General features: G+C 43.5%; 1 long non-coding RNA gene across 1 annotated transcript; it reads right to left on the minus strand.

Annotated features, from left to right (window-relative positions):
* Positions 1–6,648: 6,648 nt before the first annotated feature.
* On the minus strand, positions 6,649–22,534 carry LOC128419471 (uncharacterized). Its single transcript, XR_008331855.1, has 4 exons — positions 22,057–22,534; positions 17,198–17,321; positions 14,256–14,364; positions 6,649–11,641 (listed from the first exon to the last, which is right to left on the minus strand). It is a non-coding gene; the product is annotated as an uncharacterized LOC128419471 (long non-coding RNA).
* Between the last annotated feature and the right edge of the window lie 970 nt (positions 22,535–23,504).

Consider the following 23,504-nt stretch of genomic DNA (forward strand, 5'->3'; position numbering starts at 1 on the left):
CTCAACTGTGGGTCCCTAAACTGTTGGACTACAAATCCCATCATTCCTAGCCAGCATGATCGGTGGTTAGTTATGGTGGGAGCTGTAGTCCAAGAATATCTGGGGATCCATGGTTGAGAAAGGCTGCTCTAAACACTCTGCTGAGGCATAAATAACTAACAATCTTGATTACCAACTTCTAAACACAAGGCTCATGGATCCCAGGATCTCACCTGCTGGGAGTCCATGAGGTCTTTGGAAGCTCATAGAATCACTAAACCATAGAATTGTAGAGTTGGAAGGGATCACAAGGGTCATTTAGTCCAACCCCCTGCAATGCAGGAATTTCAACCAGAGCATCTATGACAGCTGGCCAGCCATCTCCCACCACCTCTCGTGGGAGTCTGTTCCACGGTCAAATAGCTCTTACCATCAGAAAGTTCTTCCCGGTGTTTATTCAGGGTGTTTATTCAGAATCACTGCTGGAACTCCAGTGCTTTCCAAGGCTCAGGCCCTTCTCTCAAGCCAAACCCATGCCAGGGCACCCTGGCCTTCACAAATAAAAGAGAACTCCCCCCCAGGGCTCCCACCAGCTTCTCCAGGATCAGTTGCGTTACAGCCCTGGACACATCTTGGCACCCGTTTCCGCCACTCCAGATTCAGGGATCTGAACCCAACTCCTGTTTGATTGGCCGAGGGCAACAGAGACCACTGCCTGCCCTTTTGGAATGGTGCTCCCCTACCTCTTAGGAACAACTGACCCATGTTCAACTGCTGTTCACATGGAACCCTTCTCCACTTCGTCCTTGAAGAACTGGGTTGCAAGTGATGTTCCGTTTTACAGATGAAAGTCAGCATCTCAAAGAGTGCCTGGAAACAGATCAAAGCATATTAAGAGCGTCAAAAACTGCTTTATTAATTTGTAGCCTGCCTTTGGGTCTATGTTCTAAAATATTTTCCTTTAAAGGTTAGGTAAGCACTGTAAATAGTAAAATAGCACATGCCAGTGAAACCAACACACAAATCTAATTAAATTTCCTTAAAATAGGTGCGTCAATGCACATTTTTGGACACTTTGAACCAAAATTGCCAAATTTTGATTATTACCTACAACTCAGTTCAGGAGCTGTGAAGTGGTTCAGTTTGTTCTAAAATGCAGGCAAAACAAGTCCTGCTTCTGCAGCCAGGTGGGTTCCAAAGAAAGGCACAGCTGACTTATCATACCACTATAGGTCAGGGGTTGTGGGACATTTAAAAAATATGTACAGGTTCTCTCGTTATTACATGTGCCTCTTGAGAAAGATGAAGTGAATGATCATGGACAATAAGCACTGGAGGGATAATGGGTGTGGGGTGAACGCTTACTTCATTTGGGATGCTTTGCCAAATGAAAAACAGGTGTTATTTTCAGCTAGATCTCATTTTATGAACATTCCAAAGTCTACGTTGACCACCTGGAAAATGATTTCCTCTTTAGTTTCTGATGCTTCAGAAATTTGTTTTCAGTACATCACTCTCCAACCTCCCTGCCGGCTGGGGGAAAAAAAATTCATCCCAGCTGCTAATTTTTCCCATTGTTGCTCCTGCTAAACCTGGTCATTCAGTCAGATAACTGTGTGGTTTTCCTTTCCTTTGCACTTGCAATATCCTTGATCAATACCATCCAGTTACCCTGCTGAGATCAGGCAACAGATCTGGTGACCAAGGTAACGCAGCCCACCAACCACATATGGTGACCCACCAGGGGCTCATTTAATTGTTTGTTTTTTTGCTATTATGAAATGCAAAGCCAGGGGCTTGTCAGAACACCTGGTATGCCCAGGCTGCATTGAGTCTGATAGGCTACAGCATATGCTGGTTTGCTAAAAAATACTCATGTTTTACCAGGGGTGGGAGGGAGGTCTCAAGCTGGGGCTCCAGAAGCCAGTATTCAGAGCCTTACCTTCTTTGAGTCACCAGTACTCTGGGCTAGGGCTCCCTCTAGGATGCAGCACTGGTTTGAGTGCTGTCAGCTGACCCTGGAATCTGAAGGTGATCAGCTGACCTCTCCGCCCAATGGAGACAGGCAAGGCCATATAAAACCTTCCTTCTACACTAGCCTGAGCAACTTCTTACAATGAATAGCAATCTGGATTTGTCAGTTGGGTATGTGGTCTATAGCCTTTCCTGCCTCTGGCCTCCTGTATGGCTGATTTGTCGCTGACCTTTGTTCATGGCTATGCCTCTGATTCACATGCCTTTGTCTTATGCTAGACTCCATGGCAGTCTGTCACAAGCTCTGCTCCAGCCTGGACTGGGAATCGTTAGCTTCCCATTGGAGATATTACAGGCTCTTACTGGAACGGTCAGCTTTTGTATATATGAAAAGAGTTCTTCTTCCTTGTTTTTGTGGACAATGCAATAAAAAGTGGGCAGTCAGTATTTTACCTAACTGCTCATTAACACAATTATTATTGGTGCTGTTGTTGTTGTTTAGACTTTTAAGCCTTTTGTTACCTGAAGGTCTCCAAGCAATTTGCAACACATTTAAAATATAAATATGAATATATTGAAGCAGAACACAACAAACCCCATAAAAGCCACAGGAAGCTTTGGCAACACACTAGTAACAAAGAAACATCATCTTAGTCTGTCAAAAGCCTGGTAGGGGGAGCTTAAGTCTTTACCTAGTGCAGAAAATATGTCAATGAAGGTGCCTGGCAGACCTTGCTTGGGAGAGCATTCCACAGCTGGGAAGCTACAACCCGTTAGGACCTCTTGCCACAACATTTCTGGTTATAGGTCCTGCGGACATAAAGCAATATAAGTTAAAGTTACATAAGTGATATATAAATCTATATGTATGAATGCTGTTCTATAATTTTTTAAAAAAAGTTTTGTGGATAGTTAACTGAAGGGCAAAGACTGACAGTTTGTTTCTAATGGAGGCCTGGGAGATAAAATGACTAGGTCTTCAGTTGGCATCCTGTCAAGGACCAGCTAGGCCAGTTCAGTAACTTTGTACCTTGTGAAGTTTTCCATTATGTCAGTTGACATTAAAGACCAGCTTTTATACAAGATAGTAGAATAAAAAAGCTTGGACTGAGATAGGTTTTTAGTGGGCATTCCATTTGTACTCATTGGCCCTTGAATGAATGGGTTGACAGAGTGCAACATTTGATTGGTTACTGATTAAGAATCTGCACCAAGACAAGGACACAGAAAAACCCAGACTAGGGCTGAGAGGTCCTAGCAGCAGGAAGCAGCAGCTGTCCAAAGAGGAAGATGTTAGGCCACCAAAGCTGATATCACAGAAGTCTGAATTATTATTATATTTATTTACACCTCGCCTTTTCCCCCCCCTCACAGGGACTCAAGGCGGCTTACAGATAAAGTAAGAACATCTAAAAAAGGTCTGCAAAGAGCAAAACTCCTGCAGCAGTACTCCAGAAGAGCTGAAGCCAGAGTGACAGCTGTTTAGTAGCTGCCCACAATGAGCAGTGAGTCCCTGACCAGAGTGAAGGCTTTGGGTTAAGTTCTCAACAAAACCTCTGTGTTTTAACTGGGGAAGATAACATATGGACAGTGGACTATTGGTGTAGAAATAGGGAAGAGAACCATCTAAAGTGCATGGCTTCCTCTAAAGAATCGTGGGAATTGTAGCTCAGTGAGGGTCAGACTACAATTCCCAGGATTAGGAGGAGCCACCTGCTTTAAAGGTATTGTGTGGCTATGACAGGAGGGGAGGCAGAGTGCTCTTGTATTTGCGTGCTACTTACTACGGGTTCCCATTGGTATCTTGTGGCCACTGTGAGGACAGGATGCTGGTCTAGATTGGCCTGATCCAGCAGGGCTGTTCTTATTAGCGGCATATCTGAGCAGCATCCCAAGGCTTGGCAGGATGGTGCAGATCCTGAAAACTTAAGCAAGTACTGTGGATTTTGTGTGTGTGTGTGTGTTTAGCAACAGCTCCTAGGACACCCCATTGACCATGTTGATTGAGGCACATGTAGCGCTGTGTACCACCTGCCCTTGTCCTTCATGTGGAATTTGCTTTGATGTCATCTATAACTGTGTGAGCTGATCTACTGTACCGTTCGGCCTTTGGTGTCTAAGCTAATCATGGCTTTGAGGCTCCTGCAGTATCTAGATACACAGCAGGAAAGAGAGTTTCATAGTTAAACTCTGAATTCACTTATTTTCATTCTTTGATGTTATTTTAATCTAGTTTTGACGGGACTTTTCTTCTCTGTCACCCCACTGCCCTGTTCCCATTTGTACATTGAGGGTTTCTTCTTCCACCCCTCTCTTTTCTTCTTCTTTTGCATGAATAAAGCAGTTGTTATTAGCAGGACAGTCACAGGCTCCTAATGAGATTTGTTTCTGCTACAAGTATAACTGAGCAAGCAAATGCTGTGACAGGGTGCCTTGGCTTAATGTTGCTGGCTTCCCAGCAAATTTCTGTCCTTACGAGCTGTTAGACAACCTCAGGCCCATCTTACCATGGGCAAAAATCCCCAGAAAATTTGAGGGAAAGTCTTCAGGAGTTGGGTGATGGGTTTAGGTGGGTGATGATCTGATGTCAGGGCTGGGCAATGAGTCTGAGGTGCTTCAGGTCAGCTAAAGTTTGAAACAGAATCCTAGACTAATGAAGTGACTTGAAGAAAACAAAGTCAACTTGCAAGCTGGATGAGGGAGATCTTAAGGTTTCAGGCACAGACATCAGTGACTAATCCCAAACAACCTGGGCCCTTTCTTTAGGTGGTCTGCCCACTTTAGAACAAAACAAAACTGCAAGCACATGTATACCTAGCACTTTCTACATTTATCCTTTGTCTTGTTTTCAAATCAAGGTTTTTTTAATTTTATATGCTTGATTGAAAAATGAAAAGTACAAAAGTACAAGTGCACAGAGTAAGATAAGTTGTAAAACAACAGGAAAATGCCTCGGCGATATGGGCAGTGGGAGGTGTCTTGGTGATGGCATTAGAGCTAGCCAATCAGTGCCACCCACAGCTGGGTTTTTCTGGAACCATTCCCTCCATTCCCACCCCCAGAGTTTGACCCTGGATAGCAAAGGGTATGTTGGTGCAGGATGATGGTGCAGGACTTCCAAAGAAGCCCTAGTGATCTGCAAACATTACAGCTGTCTTTACCCTGATTTTATACAATTGGAATGTTAAAGGGTTGTTTGTGTGTGTGTGTGTTTGTGTGTGTGTGTGTGTGTGTGTGTGTGTCACACACACACACACACACAAAATGCTTTCCCCCTCCAGCTTAGCAAATGGATAACAGGAAACAGACAAAGCTCCTTAACTTTTCTTTAATCTTCTTCACTAGTGGAGGTTTTTTTAAAAGAAATAAAAAACATACGAGGGGGGGAACAGCGGTAATTGTCTGAATGATCTCATTATTGTCAACAAGACTGAAACCTTGAAGTCTCTGTGCTGAAACACTGATACATTTAGACAAAAAAAAGGGAACGGTGCTTACATGTTGTTCAATAAATAAATAAGAGCTAGAGAGGAACTCTTGAGATGAATGGATGCCATGAGAGAGCTTCAGCTTGTCAGAATTATACAGTGACATTAATCACAGTTTTAACAGGGATGCTGCAGGCGGCTCACACAAAGTTCTCATTATATCTTAAAATAAAACAGAACAAAAAAGGAACAAAAAAACCTCCCTTCCTTCGAAGTCCCTTAAAGTAGTATTCTAACAAGGATAATTTTTGAATTAAAAAAAAACCCCACCTGAAAACAAAAACAATACACAATACAAATTGGGTTTCTTCATTACAGAGGATGACAAAAAGCACCAGGAAGCTGTCAAACTGAGTGTTGGTACCAACGAAAAACGGTGGGAACATAATAAACCTTATTCAGTGATGGAAATAAAGGCTGTATGCACACATTTCTAGAATCTATAGAGGCTGAGTACTTGTCTTTTCTATGTAGTCTGCACACAATGGAAATATAGTGCAAATTTGTTGCCCCTAAGAAGCGCCTCTTGAGAAACTAGTTTCGTTCCGGGGGGGGGTTGTTGCATATTGATTCTGTATTATCCCACAGTGTGCCTGTTTGAAAACAGATAGAAGTGGGCCCAGCAATTGGCTGGTGGTGGGAGATCCATAGCTGCCCAATGATGCTGTGGGTGGGATCACTACTTCCTTCTTCATTCATCTGGGGTATGTGCAGGGAAGAAAAAGGTGTGAATAATGCAAAGGAAAAGATTTTCAAATGTTTATCAAGTAAACAGACCCCCACTTATGGATGGCAGGACCTAGGATCAATCTAGATTGAAAGTGGTGTGTTCAGTAGGGCTGCAATACGTGCGGGAAATTTCCGAAAGGCCTGTTGAAACTTTCGGAGTGTCCTAGTTTTTACTTTTTGAAATATGGCAACCCTAATGTTGAGGATAAAGTTAAAGGTAAAGGGACCCCTGACCATTAGGTCCAGTCGTGGCCGACTCTGGGGTTGCGGCGCTCATCTTGCTTTATTGGCTGAGGGAGCCGGCGTACAGCTTCCGGGTCATGTGGCCAGTATGACTAAGCCGCTTCTGGCGAACCAGAACAGTGCACAGAAACGCCGTTTACCTTCCCGCCAGAGTGGTACCTATTTATCTACTTGCACTTTGACGTGCTTTCGAACTACTAGGTTGGCAGCAGCAGGGACCAAGCAACGGGAGCTCACCCCATCGCAGGGATTTGAACCGCCGACCTTCTGATTGGCAAGTCCTAGGCTCTGTGGTTTAACCCACAGCGCCACCCGCGTCCCTTAATGTTGAGGTTAAGCATCAACAATTCCAGATTGAGAAAAACTACATTTTCTACATCTACAAGTGGGTTAGTGTGCATGCAGCCAAATGGAGAGACAGAACCTTTAACAGAGAAGGCTGTCCAGATCATTTGTGACTCTGTTCTTTAGAGTCACCATCTTCGCGTTAACAACAGTGAAGAATCCTGCAGAAAGCACCTCTAAGGCTAACGAATTTATTTATTTAACAGTGCAATACACAACTTGAGAATGTATTTTTTTTAACTGGAGCTTCTTTTCAAGGAAGGGGATTTTATTAAAGTCCCCCCAAAAGGAGACTGCAGCTATTAAGACCCACAGCTGCTGCTCATATCCCAGCGTCAAAGGAATTCCTGGGGGCTTCAGAGGTTTCTGCTGCAAAAACCTTTATATTCCTGTGAAACACAGGTGTACTGTGACCATAGTTTTCTCACAGCAGGAAGAAAAAAACAGTCCAGGGAGAGATGAAGGGAGAAATCCATCTCATATCAGCTTCCTTTGGAGATTAAGAGCCAATTCACTTTTGGCTTTTTTGTTTCCTTTTGCAAAGGCAAAAAGGAAACGGCCTATTCTTCAACTAGCAGTGTTTTTTTACCACACTTCTTTGAGGACCCAAGGAAAACCCATCCGCATACAATTTGCTTCCTCGCAGTAGTGATTAAGGGGGTTTTGTAACCCAACAAGGTTTCATCATGGATAACTGGTGTCAAAACCTGGATACACACAGCCAGCAAGAAGTTATAGGGTTAACGCCTGAGGTCAGCACCATCGGGCACTTCCCAAAGGTCATGTTTTAGGAAGGGACCCACTGCCCATCCCAGTGGGTTCTGCCCAACTTTGGGGGTGCCCGGTGTGTGTGATGTCACGTACATGATGTGCACATGTGATGTCACGTGGCAGGAGGAGGCTGCGAGGCCTGCTGCAGCCATGGGAAGGCCCAATGGGGCCCATCACAGCTGTGGGAAGGACCAGCAAGGCCCGTTTCAGGCTGTGGAATATTGAGGGAGCCTAGCTGGCCCCCTGCTTGAAGATTTAAGAAGAGCCCTCAGCTGCTCAGCTCCCCCAAATGGCACCCCTGGCTCATCCCCAGAGCCTCCTGGTGCTCCTCATCCTCACAATTCTTGCCAGAAACAGCTTTTTTGGGTGGGGCAGAGTTGCTCTGTCAGCTTCCCAGCAGATGGGTCACTGAAGGACACAAGCGTATTGGATCCATCTCACCTAGTGGGCCGCTTCTGGCCTTTGCCCTTGCCCCCTCTAACCCAGCGAGCAGTGAAATGGGACTTCTTTCCATGTAGACAAGTATAGGATTGTGCTGAAGAATTCTGGGAGCAGTAGTTTAAGGGTGTGGAGAGTGGTTAGGAAACCCCTATTCCTCTCACAGAACTACGATTTTGATAGGTCCTTGTGAAGAAGAGTTGATTGATAAACCACTCCTGGAATTGTAGCTCTGTGAGGGGGTCAGGGGTCTCCGAACAGTTCTTGGCACCCTTAACAAACTACAGCTCCCATAATTCTCTGGGGAAAGCCACGACTGTTTAAAGTGGTATAACAGTGCTTTAAATGTGTGGTGTGAATATGCCCTTAGTGTTGCTTTACTTCCTCTTCTCCATTTCTTAAAAGCCTTACAACCCTTACCACAGATGTTTCAGGGATGGCTTCTCTGACTTCCACTCAAACGGTGGGTTGAACTATAGATCTGAAAGCTTATATTTGCCAAGAGGAGGTGGGGGGAAACCCTGACAGCTGTTTTGTGTTATGCATCTACTCGCTCTGGTATTTCAATTGGCTGTTACTATCAGGGACACTGTTCCACCACCACACAAAAAAAAGGAAGGATTGCAGATTCTCTTCACATCTTGGGTTGAATAATGGGATGAAAACCCTAATTCTGAAACTACATTAAGAGGGCATAAAGCAGAGAAGAAAGAACAAAGCAGCTACTAGATCTAAAGAAATTTTCATTAAAATGATCTGCAGGTGGTGTGAGATTCCCCATACTTGCAAGAAACGCAAGGCCAACAAAACTGAGTAGACCCACTGAAATTCATGGCGTTAAACCCATTGAGTTCAATGGATTGTAGCTAATATTAGTTTTATTTAGCGTTTACCCACTGAAATTCATGGGCATGACTCACTTGAGTACTTTAATTTCAGTGGGTCTATTCTAAGTAGAACTGCACTGAACATAACTCAGTGGGTCTCCCTAGTGTGACTAATGATGGGTATTGTCACCTATATGGTTTAGCTCAGGGTGGCAAACACCAGATGTTGAATTACAAATCCCAACAATTTCAGCCAGCGTGGCGAGTGTGCAGGGCTGGTGGCAGCTGTACTTGGCTTAGCTAATTCATGTTGCTGGCAGCGTATGGAACAAAACACAGGCTTCAGGCAAATGTGGTGGTCCTGTAAGTATGTAATAAACTTCAGGAAACTTATCATAAGAACTATCAAAGAGACTGGAGAGGAAATGATGTCTCTAAAACCTGAAATTTTGTTCTTGCTCTGTTTGGACAATCTATGAAAACAGAATACAAATGCCTAAGTAAACAATACGTAGATTGCAACTCATAATTTAGTTGCTAAACACTTTATGGGGATGGCCATAGCTGTGTGGTAGAGCATCTGCTTTGCATGCAAAAGAAACCCAGGTTTCAATCACTGGCATCTGCAGGTTGTGCTGAGAGAGACATCTGGTCTGAAGTGCTGGAGAGCCTCTGCCAGTCAGTGTAGGCAATGCTGAACCAGGTGGACCAATGGTCTCACTGAGTACAAGGCAGTTTCCTGTATTCCTGGGGGTGGGGCGAAAATCTAGCAATGCTTGACAATTGATTCCAAAACAGTTGGCAAACGTCAGTGATGGGGAAATGGAGCAATCATACTCATGGAAGTTTGGAGACCTTTTGTCTTATGTTGGAACAGAATTAAGTTATATCAAGGAGTCCACCAAGAGATAAGAAATGCTGTATAAGAGATTTTCAGGTTGTAACCTCTTTCTGGTGAAATGTTACCTATATGTATTTATTTGGTTATTTTTTAAGTAAACATTTTGCAATGCCAAACCGGGGAGGGGTGTGTGTGTTTAGGAAGGGGCTGGAGCTCTCAATCTCTCCTCCCTTGCACACCAAATTTGGTGGGCATTTTGCTATCTAAAACCTACATGCCAACTGCTGCTTCTTTGTCATGATCTAGTGTGACCAGAAATGGAACTGAAAGCAACAGGAACTGCTGTGGTGTTGTAGTTAATTTCATCTCTGCAAGACAGATGCTGTTGTTTGTTTGTTTTGAAAATTTGTTTAGAAATTTTCCAGCAAGAGCTCTCAGAGCAGCTAAAACAATAAAATGCACCAATAACACAATAGAAATAGCAATCAAATAAAAATATAATATAAACAGGAGCAGTGCAGGGGGACACACATTGTACAAGCCTAATTAAAATGAATAAAAACTTAAATCTAATATGCTTGGGGCAAAGGAAAGGGTTTTCATCTAGTGCTGAAAGGACATCATATTCAGTGCCAGGCAAAGGTCTCTGGGGAGAGCATTCAAAATGCAGCTCAGGGCGCCAGAACTCTACTTGCAACATGGGGATAATAATCTTGACCTACCTTGCAAGGTCGCTCACAGATGACAACAACAAAATGTACATGAAAGAGCTTTACTCATTTTTATTTCTTATTTCGAGCCTGTTTAGAGCAATCTTGAGTTAAAAGGATCTGATAGCGAATGATGGGAAAGACCCCTGCCCAAGACTTTGGAAGGCCACTGGATTAGATAGTACTGAACTAGACGGACCAGTGATCTAACTCTGAGTAGGCTCATTTTGAGAGCCCTTTACTATGGGTGGTATTCAACACTATTCCTGTTCAGAGTAGACCCATTAAAGTAAATGATCACGACAGACTTCAGTTCTTTAATTTCAATGGATCTACTCTGAGTAAGACTTACCGGTAGTTGGCTACTGTGGCAGGCAGCTGGGAAATCCCGTTTGAATTCCTTACGAAGCCCTGGAACACTGCAACATTGGCATCATTGCAGGGGTTTAAAACTGGCTTCCAGGTTCTGTTGTTCAGAATTTATTCACTTTTTTAAAGGATGGTCCAGGACAGGCATCAGGGCTTTGCTTTTGTCCCTGCCAGGGTGTGCCCATGATGGACACAGCCTGACTCAGTAGACAGTAGCTTTGTCTGCTCCCGCAGGCAAGCCAATCCTCAGACTTTATATCTTTTTAAAAAAACAACAGCAACCATGAACAACACTGGGACCGGAGCAAAGCAGATGGAGCAATAATCAGATACTTTCACCTCCTTTAATACATTGCTTCTAAATAAAACCGAAAATGACTGGAGAGGCGAAATCAAAAAGCCTTTTACTGTCTTACAAGGCATTTGCTAACCTCGTTCCCTGCTAAAATTGAACTTTTTTATTGCGGGAGAAAAACCTACACTATGGCCTTACTGGTTTAAATGTAATTTCCTCTCCCCTGGGAACTCTAGCTGTGTGATTATTTAGGGGGAGGGGGGCTTAAGCAACTTACACAGATAATTTTTTGCATGTCGCCAAACTATAATTCCCAGGATTCTTGGCCTGGAGAGAGAAAACCATTATGGTTAAAGCAGTACAAAACTGATCGTGTTTGAGTTGTACCACTTTCCCCCCCCCTCTCTCTCCCTTTTAGAAAACAAGGCCTCTCTGATCATTCCCCCCTTCCAAACATACCCTCCCCTCTTTCCTTCAACAACTATGAAGAAGGAAAAGGCTGGTTAAACAAACAACAGATGTGAGCAGAGCTTGCTGTGTGCATATGTGGTTGTCTCCTACCTTTAACCATATGTGCATTCTTCTGCCAGGGTCTGGTCATGATTTTGTCCTTTGAGGCATTCCTGCTAATGCTGTATAGGGAGGGAAGGAGTTGCTTGTTGTATACCTTATATAGGCACAACTTTTATTCTGTATGTACAACAGTGGAATACTCCGCTCCACCATGGGATTATTTCTTAGTAAACGTATTTAGGATTATAATCGTCAGCTGCCAAGGAGACCAGCCAATTTCGTAACACATACATGCTTAAAATAATGATAAAGAATAATGAAGATGACAACAACAATATTCTAAATGTACAAAAGTTGAAAGTTTGCTCACAGGGCAATCTTATGGCGGTTTACACAGTTCCATGGGATGTGTTTCTTAGTAGATGTGTTTAGGATTGAAATCTTCAACTGCTAAGAGGACCAGCCAATTTCATAAAATGTACAGGATTAAAATAATAACAGCAACTGAACTAAAATGTTCAGGATGAACATAGCTGAAAACAAAGCGCATTTAAGGATTAGCGAAGATGTGCATTTAAAAAGAGATTTTAACACATCATGTTAACGTTCCTCAGCAGATTACACATTCCCCATGTAGATTTCATATAAAGCCTTAATTATGGGTGGCATTCACCCAAGTCCTACTCAGAGTAGACCCGCTGAAATTAAAGAACCTATGATAGTTTAGTGAGTCTACTCTGAGTAGCACTAGTGTTGAATACTACCCTATGTTTGCTTGTAGGTCCCCTGGCCTATTTTGAGGCCGCTCTGACTTCATTTAATTATCCTGAATGAGATGCACTTTGTGGTTTGTGTATTGATGCCTCATCTGCACATTATTTGGCACTGGTTCTGACTGGGGTATGCAATGTTGTGCCCTTCAGATGTTGTTCAACTCCCATCAGCCCCAGCTAGCAGGGTCGTGGATGATGGGACCTGTAGTCCACAATGTTTGGTGGACACCACATTGGCTATCTCTGCTCTGAGTTGTGTTGCAGAAGAAGATAAGAAGAGCCCTATTGGATCAAGCCAAAGCACATCTAGTCCAGCATCCTTTTCTCACAGTGACCAATAGGAACATAGGAAGCTGCCTCTGACAGAGTCAAACCATTGGTCTATCTAGCACAGTATTGCCTACACAGACTGGCAGCAGTTCCCCAGGGTTTCAGGCAGGGTTCTCTCCTAGTGCCACCTGGAGATACCAGGAATTGAACTGGGGACCTTCTGCATGCAAAGCAGATGATCCACCACTGAGATACTGCCCTTCCCTACAGATGCCTTCTGCTGCAGCAGAGTCATCACAGCAAGAAAAGAAATTAAACCATGAATGCCAGCTTGTGAAGGATTGACCTGGAGAATTTTTACCTGTGGAACACCTTTAATGAGCAGACGTATAAACTCACCACAAGCAAATGAAGATGAATGCTTATTGTAGTACAACATCCCTGCAAATAAAAAAGGTGGCTGCTTAATAGATACTGAACAGAAACTGTAGACACGCCATATATTTAATGCATACATTTTCACCCAAAGAATCCTGGGAACTGCAGTCTAACCCTCCTGGAGCTGTAATTCCCAGCGCCCTTAACGAACTACAGTGCCCAGAATTCTTCGGGGGAACTCATTGTGCTTTAAATATATGGTGTGTGCTCAGGCTATAGTTTAACCCAGTGGTTTCCAAGGTGGGTGGTACCACCCAGTGGGGGCAGTGGGATTGCCATAGAGGGGTGTTAAGAGGCAAGTGGGGGCAGCAAGGGGTTGCTGGAGGTGTAAATGTCTACCATAATTTGAAAAGCTGGGATCACTGGATCAAGGTCATCCATTTTAGCCATCTTCAAATATCTCAAGGGCTGTCACATGGAAGAGGGAACAAGCTTGTTTTCTCTTGCTCTGGAGGGTAGGATTTGAACCAATGGCTTCAAGTTACAAGAAAGCAGATTCCAACTAAATATTAGGAAGAGCTGTTTGACCGTGGAAGTCTCCCTCGGGAGGTTGTGAACTCTCCTTCCTTGGTTTTTAAGCAGAGGTTGGGTGGCCATCTGTCATGGATGCTTTAGCTGAGATGCCTGCATTGTGGGGGGTTGGACTAGATGACCCTTGGGTCCCTTCCAAATCTATGATTTTGTTGAATTAATTAAACTAAATAGTTTCAATTGTATTTTAGATAAATGGACAATTAATTGCTACTGTTTTGAATTTTATTGTGTTGTTATATTCCTCAGTTGGCCATGCAAACTGCTATTCTGAGTAGAGCTTTTTATAGGGTGGGGGCACTGAGAATAAGTTTATGGAACAAAAGGGGGGCTGTGACTTGAAGTTTGGAAACCACCGGTCTAACTTCACATAAGCTTTGTGCAAGCAAAGCTCAATAAATCGGTCATCTGGAGGAGGCCTAAGTCACAATAGTGAGCTAGATGGGCCAATAGCCTGCTTTTATATAGGGCAGCTTCCTATGAACATCTGCACATGATGTGTGGAGTTTGCTGGTTGTAACAGCAGCACGTATTCTGGATGAAATTCCTGTGGCCGGCACACTGCCTGTATATTTTCTCAGGTGCTGCAAGAGTCACATACCAACTGTGTGCCGAAGAGTCTTCCACTCCTGAGATACTTGGCTAGCAGGACAGCATTACGCACTTGGAAACCGAAAACCCAGAACAGATTCCCACCCCTACCCCTTTCCTTCAGATATACCCGTAAAATGCCTTGCTCTGTTGCACATTTGATGGTCTGCGGCTTCTTCTCCTTTTCGGTGATTTATGAACATCTTTGACGTCTCTCGTTCCCTTCTTTCTTCAGGTTGCTCTTTGAAGACAGAAAGGTGAATGATCTTAAAGCCAGACATTAAATCCTGAACAAGCTTTACAAAAACCAGAAGCTAAATATTTCCCCTCTTTCCCCACCTTGTGGGGAATTTTTTCCAAAATCCTTCATACACACATAAATACACAGATCAAATCTGCACCTGTAGTTTATTAAGGGTGCTGGGAATCATAGCTCTGTGTGAGGGGGAAACGACAGTTCTCAGGGTGTGTTTGGGGGAAGTTGTGTGCTTCGGATGTATGCTGTCGATGTGACTATACTCCTCCTCTTTAACCATATATAATTATTTTTTCACTTCCTATATTTAATTCAGAAATGGAATCTGGCAATTAGAAATGGCCAAATCTATCCATTTTGGCTTCTCTCATCTTCCAAATTTCCCAGTCACTGTTTCTCAAATTTAAACTGACCATTTTGCATTCCCAGTTGCATTCATTAGAAGTTTTCCGTTCAGAAACCTACAGTTTGGTATAGTAAAAATATTTAAAAGTACGGAAATGAACTTAAGAACCAAAAGGAAATTCTGGATGTGCATTGCAAAATAGGTGTCAGGTCCTAGAAGGAGCCAGTAACCCCCTAATTTCTGAAGTATTTGCCCTGGATCCAAAGTTGCTGCTAATTTTCTCTCACTAAGAGGGGATGCCATTGGTCTTTTGTTGCTCTGAGAAAGAAGTGATGTAATCTGGCTTTATACAGCCTTTCTGTTGCCTACCAGTCTATGGGAACATTTTTCCCAGCTAAAAGTAGCATTCTGTTAATCAAAGTTAAATAATTCCACATGAAATGTTCCTTTGGGCTTGCTCCTATATGGAAGAGTCAGCGGATAAGGGAAGTACTCTACTGTGTAAAATATTGTTGGCATTAAAATTGTTTAGCGCTCCTCGGAACAAGATCTCTGGTTCCATTCTAGGCAAATGCTCTTATTTGGAATGGAAAACACCCCCCAACCACACACACACACACACACACACACACACACACGGTAGTTTGGATTTTATATTATTTTTTAAACTGGCCTATGGAATCTTAACTGCCCAATTTTTGTTTATACAGCCAATTTAGATCAAAGTGAAATTTGGAGGCAAAGAAGAGAAATTGGGTTTCCTCCAAATTGATGTTTGCTCCAATTTATCACTAATAAAAGCAGTGGGGCGAGGGCAAAATCGTTCAGACCTGTGCCAAGAAATTGCAAGACAAACGGAAAATTGCTTGGACCCATGCTTTCTAGGTGCTGGATAAACACAAATCTGGGTGAGACCTAAGTTAGCTCCATTAATTACAATTGACCTTCTCTGCATAAAATGTAGCTGAATATCTTCCTAAGTGACAATTAATAGATATATTGCGGCTTCACTCCTATATTCTAACATTATCAAACGGGAGGCAGTATATTGTACAGTATTTTAAAAATTTAAGATCAACAGGAACGACATATTCCTGAAAGAAAATTTGAGTTGATAAGGGGAAATAATGACTGCCATCTATTAAGAATTATCCAATTGATTCTGAAGAAGCAAAAAACAAGATACAATCCTGCATATTATCTGAATTGCTTGGAAAGCTCCTTTGCTTTGTATTGTTATGAATCTGTGGGTGCAAGTCACCCTAAATTCTGGATAAAGTTAGTGTTAGAATTTAATTAAGGCCAGTCTGTTGCCAGACCCATGTGTGTTAAGATGTGTGTTGGATGCTTTTAATTCTCTGGAATTAACATATGTGAAAGAATTAATTTAGCTAGGCAAACTTCCTAAACTGTGTATTTGACACCTAACTAATCCCATGGAATAACTCAGACTAATTTCCTTGGAGGTGTTAGCCTGTGGGGCAATGAGCCATTAGCACAACAATGGATCACCAGGAATCTCTGTGAGGCAACTATGGGGTGGGGCTCCTTTCACACCTCAGGAAAAGCAACTGTGGTTTAGAAGCTGGGAGGAAGATGTTATGTGACAAGCAGAGAGCAAGAGGCAGAGAAAAATAGCTGATGTCTGAACCCAATGCTGCGCTTCTGGAAGGGGCAAGGCCCTCTTTGAGTGTAATGCTGGGGACTCCTCCATCATAGGCTCAGGTTGTGTTGTTGTTTAGTCGTTTAGTCGTGTCCGACTCTTCGTGACCCCATGGACCATAGCATGCCAGGCACTTCTGTCTTCCACTGCCTCCTGCAGTTTGGTCAAACTCATGCTGGTAGCTTCAAGAACACTGTCCAACCATCTCGTCCTCTGTCGTCCCCTTTTCCTTGTGCCCTCAATCTTTCCCAATCTTTCCCTGGGTCCTTTCCAGGGAGTCTTCTCTTCTCATGAGGTGGCCAAAGTATTGGAGCCTCAGCTTCAGGATCTGTCCTTCCAGTGAGCACTCAGGGCTGATTTCCTTCAGAATGGATAGGTTTGATCTTCTTGCAGTCCATGGGACTCTCAAGAGTCTCCTCCAGCACCATAATTCAAAAGCATCAATTCTTTGGCAACCAGCCTTCTTTATGGTCCAGCTCTCACTTCCATACATCACTGCTGGGAAAACCATAGCTTTAACTATACGGGCCTTTGTTGGCAAGGTGATGTCTCTGCTTTTTAAGATGCTGTCTGATAGGCTCAGATTGTATATATGTGTAAATAAAAGATGCCACAGTCACCGCTGTGCCTTATTTTCCAAAAAGACACAGCAACCCTGGGTAAGTGTCTGAAACTCCCTAAAACAGAGGTTTTCAACCTTTTTGAGTCACAGCTCCCTTGACCAACTATATTCTTTCTGCAGCACCCCTGTGGGGCTCAGGAGCCCAGTTATATCACCCTTTGCCTGCAGAGCTGGCAGCCTCTCACCCTTTTCCAAACACCTTCCCTTGTGGAGTGCTCCCTCAGCTTCCTCTCCCTCTCTTTGGGAGTCCTCCAGGCAGCTGCTGCTGCCATCCCAGGCCCTAACACTGATATTGAATGCCTAGTGAGACTAAAAAAAGAGAGAGAATAAAGGATGGATTGCTTAAGATTAAGGCATGCAGATGGACTCATCGCTATGGGATTTCTGCCGCCCCCCCCAATCTCTTTTAGGACTCCACCGTTTTTATTCTTGCTGACTGGCAAGATAACATAGTGGTTATAAACATTGTGGTATGTGTCCTTTCTTCCTACTTAACTTTATCTGTTCCCTTGAAAACTATCATTCCTGAAGTATTTATTATTACATTCAAACACTTGCCAATCCCAGGACAACAAAACCTGCCTCTCATCTCCAAAGAGCCATAACCTTGGGAGCTAACAGACCACACATCCCTCCAAGGTCACCCAGTAAAACTTGTCTCAAGTTATTTTTCCCATGTCAGACATTGGCTATGACTCACAAGCCACCAAGCAAGAGAATGTCCCCTTCAACCATCATTGTCCTTTGTTCTTATGCATGAAGATAGCTCCACAGTAGATAACACTTCCTGACTACAATGGGATGAAGGGCTTGTTTTTGTACAGAGAGGTCCCACACATTTCTGCAAAGCCAGTTTTCTCCAATGTAATGCATTTTTGTATGTCATGTTTAATAACAAATGCATTTGTTGTATGCAGGCTTTGGTATGTGCAGTTTTTCATAGACATCACCCAGCAGGGGAACTGCACTGCAAATTTTGGAATGCATGGCTTGAGAATGGCTGCATTTTGGTTCCTGGATTGTTTTGGAAAGTACAGATTAGGTATATTTGCCATTAAATCCCTAATGCCTGCATTGCATTACTGGCATCCGAATGACAGTCCAAATATCCCCCCCCTCCCCAGCACTCCACATTTACTCTTGATTGCTGCTTCCCAGATAAGGTCTGATAAGTTTAAAAACTGTTCCCAACAAAGCACTTATTATATCTGAACAATGATGCAGGCCCCAAATACCTGAAAGGCCATCTCCTTCCCTGCACACCCTCTTGGGCGTTATGATTGGCAGAGGGGCCCTCTGGGTATTTCCTCCACCCTCAGCAGTTTGGGGAGTGGGGTAGCCTGGGAGAAGGCATTCTCTGTGGCTGCCCCTAAGTTGTGGAACTCCCTCCCCTCATGGGTGAGTCTGGCACATTCATTATACAGCCTTCTTTACCTTGGCTTTTGACAATGTAAAGGTAAAGGTACCCCTGCCCGTACGGGCCAGTCTTGACAGACTCTGGGGTTGTGTGCCCATCTCACTTAAGAGGCCAGGGGCCAGCGCTGTCCGGAGACACTTCCGGGTCACGTGGCCAGCGTGACAAAGCTGCATCTGGTGAGCCAGCGCAGCACACGGAAACGCCGTTTACCTTCCCGCCAGTAAGCGGTCCCTATTTATCTACTTGCACCTGGGGGTGCTTTCGAACTGCTAGGTTGGCAGGTGCTGGGACCGAGCAACGGGAGCGCACCCCGCCGCGGGGATTCGAACCGCCGACCTTTCGATCGGCAAGCCCTAGGCGCTGAGGCTTTTACCCACAGCGCCACCCGCGTCCCTTTTTAAGTCCCACCTTAGTCCTGTGGTTTTAAGTTGTTTTAAATGGCTTTTAATAATGTGTTTTAAAGGCTGCAATCTGCCCTGGGACTTTAGGCTGAAGGGCAGGTAAATAATAATAATAATAATAATAATAATAATAATAATAATATAATCACCACCACTACCACTTGTTTACAGTATTAAACCCTTATCTTGTTGCACCCCAGGAGGCTGACTAAGCTAAGCCTTTGCCCCTATCCAGCAGGGCCCTCCTCATATATCCTTATACGGTAATTTGGAGAAAGGCTGCAATGTGTGAAAAGTGAGATGTAGCTCTTCTCTTTCTACAGAGAGAAATATGTATTTTAGGCCTAGACATGGACCTAATTAATTTACTCATTGCATTTTAATCCAGCTACTCCTTGTTCAGGGAGCACAGTTCCCACACCCCAACTTCCTTTTATCATCACAACAACCCTGCAAGGTTGGAAGATAGTCAGGCTGAGTGATAGTGACTTACCAATGTCACCTAGTAAGCTTTGCAGCCTGGGTCTTAGCCCAGCACTCTAACCACAGGGCAATGCTGTCTCTCAACTATTTATGTTTCAGGTCACCAACTCTTTAAATAAGGGATGCCAAGGGGTGGAACCCAGAATGAGTCTAAGAACAGAGAGTAGGAGCAGAACCACCTATTGGCTGTGGGTCCTGGGCACAGACAAACTAAAAGCTGTCTATGCAGCAAAGAGACACAACTTCTTCCTTTTTTAAAATTTAAAAAAAAAGGTTGAAGGAGGAGATGCTCCCTCCACCCCCATCAAGCCAATTTTTCTCTGGTCTGTTAACAACCCTTGGTTGCAATCAACCAAGTTTTACTCAGAATAGACCCAACAATATTTATGGACCTAAGCTAGCCATCCCTATTAATTTCAATTTGTCTACTCTGAGTAGGCCTAACATTAGATACAACCCGCTATTTGCATCACAGGAAAGTTCATCTCCCCCAGCCTTTTTATCCTCACAACAACCGTAGGAGGGGGGACATGCTAAGAGAGAATAGTTGGCCGAAAATTCACTCAATACGCTTTGTGGGCAAGTGAGGAGGGCTTGAACGGGAATCTTTCTGTTCCTAGTTCAACACTGACCACTAAGCCACACTGGCTTTCCTTTCGTTTGCAATAACCGCACGCTAAACATATTACTTGCACTCCACAGCATGCAAGCCTAGAGAGAAGCTGAGGCAAAGCAGCTCCACATGTTGACAAGCTACCAGTAGCCACCAAGCGGTAAAAGTGCACGGAATTAGCATTCCTAGCTGTTAAACACCCTAAAACGTTTGGAAAATATAATTGTTGCGGCCGCAGCCCAGGTATTCGGTGTCTCTGATCCTCACGCAGTTGTCAAGAGCTCACGAGCTCAGCAGAGTGTTCCAAGTACACAAGGAACTCCAGCCAAAGAGAAGGGAGAGAGGAGAGGGAGGGAGGTTTCTCTTTGCTCGCATGGAAGGAACATAAAGGGGGGGGGGATTTTCCTCAATGATTCACCCTGGTTTCTAAGAATGCCAAGGGACAAGGCGATCGTACTGTTTGCTTGTTAAGCCAAACAAGATCATGTATCCAACCTTAGCAAACATCTGAAGACGTCGGTGCGCCAGGCACATACCGACATCCTATCTGTGTGCTTTGAAATGGAGCAGCTTCTCAACTCTCTAACATGTCAAAGAAATCTAAGATGACTTGCCTAGTCCAAAGAAGCCACAGGATATACTGCACCTCTGTCAATCATCTGTCAAGACAACAGGTTGGATCCAAGCTTCAGGTAGCTGGATTGAGCTCCCATTGAAATCAATGGGACTTGAGCCATGGCTAACTTAGGCCCCATAGAGTTTGATAGGGTTGGAAGGTCGCAGAAATTAGGTTCAGTTCACTTGGAAAGGGGAACCTTACCAACTTTCAAAACAACGTGCAAACTGAAATGCAGCCATCCTTTGTAATCTATACTACTCCAGATTTTGCAATGCAGTTCTCCAGCTGAGCAATGCGTACAAAAATGCATGTACTGGGATAAAGTGCACGTGAAAGTGCACATGGCATTGAAAACAGAATTTTTGAAAAATGCATGATCTAATGGGAGACTGATGCCCACTGGGAGGAGCTCAGAAGAAAAAACGTCATGGTACACCTGCATCAGCACAACCAGATGCGTTCATCTGCCCTAAGACAGCTTCAGCACATAAGTTATATAATGGAATCACAGTCAGAAAAATATATACCTACATCTGCATTTGATTGGAATGTGGTCAGAATCTTGAAGAGCTTCCACCAAGGAGATAAAACGGAAGCCACGGAAGTCATAACATCTTTCAAAAAAATTGGACTGCTGCTCACTGCACTTGTATAGGGAGTTGGTACGTAATTTGGATCTCCCAAATTTTATCAATGCACTGTTGTTTGGGAAATTTCCAGTTCTGCACATTTAACATGACTTTGCCGAGGAAGATCTGCCTGGAGGAATCTGGGGCCATTAAATCTGGGGCCATTAAGTTCAAATGGCAAAGCAACATAGCTCTGGGAGGCGAATAGGAATCTCCTAACAACTCTCAGGACCTTTAACAAACTACACTTCCTAGGATTCCCTGGGGTGAAATCTATGACTGTTTAAAGCTCTACAGGGGAAGCTATGGCTGTATCATGCCAGTTTAATGTTTAGTGCAGATGGGGCGTGATTAAAAGGAAACACATCCACAGCAATGAGTAATGCAGAGAGGTTAGGCATAGCTCTATGGAAGAGCAGCACTTCTAGGTGCTCAGAGAAGACTGGAGCGGATTATTTGTAGAAACAATCAAGTGGCACGCCTTTGGAATTCCACCAGTAGTCAAGATCCACAAACTATTTTGTTTAAAAATGTATGCCATTTTTCAGGGATTTGCGCTTCTTAGGCATCTTACAGAAGATAATTAACTCCATAAAACAATCTTTAAAATACCAAGGAGACAATCTAATCACAAAACCTAAAACAGGTCTAAAGCCGTTTAAAAGCCAAGTCAAAGCACTTAAAAACATTTTAAAGCCATTTAATTGATTGCTGTTTCAAACAAATACATTTTCAAGGTACACTTAAAAGCTAGGAGGGAGTTCCAAAGATACAGCACCACTACACAGCCTTCTGTTGAAACTTATTATCTCCTTCAGATAGACTGCAGATGGGGGAGGGGGGTTCCTATCACCTCGGGACCATGGGAGCAGTTGTACTCACTTAAGCAATTGTCCGGGTTAATCTCACAGGCAAACAGCAAACTGCAAAAGCGCAACCAGGTGTTAATAAGGGGTTTGCAGAATCAATACAGGACTGGTTGTAGAAACTGCAGCTGTAAATACAAAACCAGCTTCCATTATTTCCTCCAAAAGGTGTCACACACATTAAAGGCTTATTTAAAGAACATTCTTGTCATACACCATTTAATTTCATTGCACGATTTAAACACACACACACACACACACACACACACACAGGCATATGTTTCTTCAACCACAACCAGGTGCAATACGTTTGCAAAATAGACAAGGCAATGCTGGGGGAGGGGGAGAGAGAGAAACAACCTGACAACCTGTCAAATCAACATTAAAGCGTTGGAGGGAAATAATTAACAATCACACCATGCTTGATCAAGTGTCACAAAGATACCACACAGCTAACGCATCCATCCTCAGTAGCAGAATCAAGAATGTAAAACTGCTAAGTGTTTCCCCTCACTTCTATTTTTTTTGTTTTTTTTATAAAAAAAACAACAACCCCAAAGTGGATTGATATTGTTTCTGCTAATTCTGTTTTAGCAGGATTTGGCAGAAATAAATGTGGTTTCCAGCAACTGATATTCAGAAACATTGCTGTCTCTGACTATGTGGGCTCAGCACAGTCACCATGGCTAGTGGCCATCCATAGCCTTCTCCTCCATTAATTTGTCTAATCCTCTTCAAAAGCCATCTAAACTGGTGGTCATCATTGCCTCCTATGGAAGAGAGTTCCATAGTTTAACTCAGCGCTGCCTGAAGAAGTTCTTTCTTTTATCTGTGCTGAATCTTCATTGGATGTCCATGAGTTTGAGTGTTATAAGAGGGAGGAGGGCCTTCTCTCCATCCACTTTCTCCATGCCATGAATAATTTTATAAACTTGCCACCTTTTGCTCGTCTTTTCTCTAAACTAAAAAGTCCTAAACAGAGCAACCCTCACTCACAGGGGAAAGGTTCCTTGTGCGATTTGAGTGAGCCTAAGAGGAGGATATTTACCTGTCTTTTCACCCTTATGTCACCAGAGATAACAACAAGCTCTTGTTCAACGCAGACACAATGGACACAGATGAACAGTGAGCATTGGCTTGTGGAGAGAGCCTTGGGTCTCCCTTTTGCCCTAGCCAAAGAGAAGAGAGCATTTGAGGCTGCCTTTGGGTGCTTTCTGGTGGGCTGTTTATTGACCAGTCACCCTGTTTGTTTTCAAGAAGATTAGTCATGCTGGATATTTAATGGGAGTTCATTCCGATTTGTTTGCATGGGGGTTAGATGTCCTCGGCTACATCCACACCATCATGTAAAGCACATTAAGGGTATTGGGAATTGTACCTCTTTGAGAGGTAAACTACAGCTCCCATGATTTTTTATTTTTATTTTAGGACAGCTGTGTGCTTTACATGTATACTGTAGATGTG

This window comes from Podarcis raffonei, chromosome 8, assembly GCF_027172205.1.
Source record: "Podarcis raffonei isolate rPodRaf1 chromosome 8, rPodRaf1.pri, whole genome shotgun sequence".
Lineage (NCBI taxonomy): Eukaryota > Metazoa > Chordata > Lepidosauria > Squamata > Lacertidae > Podarcis > Podarcis raffonei.